We start from the raw sequence: 385 nt of genomic DNA on the forward strand, positions 1-385 counted from the left end.
CTGTCTGATCCGTGTGAACAGAACACCCGTGAGACAGCTCAGGCCATCAAGGGCATGCACATCCGCAAGGCCAACAAGTACCTGAGGGACGTGGTCGTCAAGCACCAGTGTGTCCCCTTCCGTCGCTACAACGGCGGCGTGGGCAGGTGTGCCCAGGTGAGTTCTGAGCGAACACCTGTACAGCGTGGAGTCTGTAGAAGCTGCAGGGATGACTCTCTTAGGACACCTTTGGATTCAAGATGAAAATACTCTGTTGAAACTGAGCAGCTTCTTTAACTCAGCCTGTTGTAGCGGAGGAGGGAACATTTCTTCTAACCGGGTTCGATGTTTTCAGGCCAAACAGTTCGGCTGGACTCAGGGTCGCTGGCCCAAGAAGAGCGCCGAG

At 54.8% G+C, this 385-nt stretch overlaps 1 long non-coding RNA gene and 1 other non-coding gene across 2 annotated transcripts; both read left to right on the forward strand.

Annotated features, from left to right (window-relative positions):
* Window positions 1-9: 9 nt before the first annotated feature.
* Window positions 10-376, forward strand: LOC147819910 (uncharacterized). Its single transcript, XR_015438673.1, has 2 exons — window positions 10-156; window positions 335-376. It is a non-coding gene; the product is annotated as an uncharacterized LOC147819910 (long non-coding RNA).
* Window positions 201-268, forward strand: LOC111645801 (small nucleolar RNA SNORD58). Its single transcript, XR_002759902.1, has one exon. It is a non-coding gene; the product is annotated as a small nucleolar RNA SNORD58 (small nucleolar RNA).
* Window positions 377-385: the final 9 nt, after the last annotated feature.

This window comes from Seriola lalandi, unplaced genomic scaffold, assembly GCF_002814215.2.
Source record: "Seriola lalandi dorsalis isolate HSWRI2012SDOR001 ecotype SW California unplaced genomic scaffold, Sedor1 jcf7180002023253, whole genome shotgun sequence".
Taxonomy (NCBI): domain Eukaryota; kingdom Metazoa; phylum Chordata; class Actinopteri; order Carangiformes; family Carangidae; genus Seriola; species Seriola lalandi.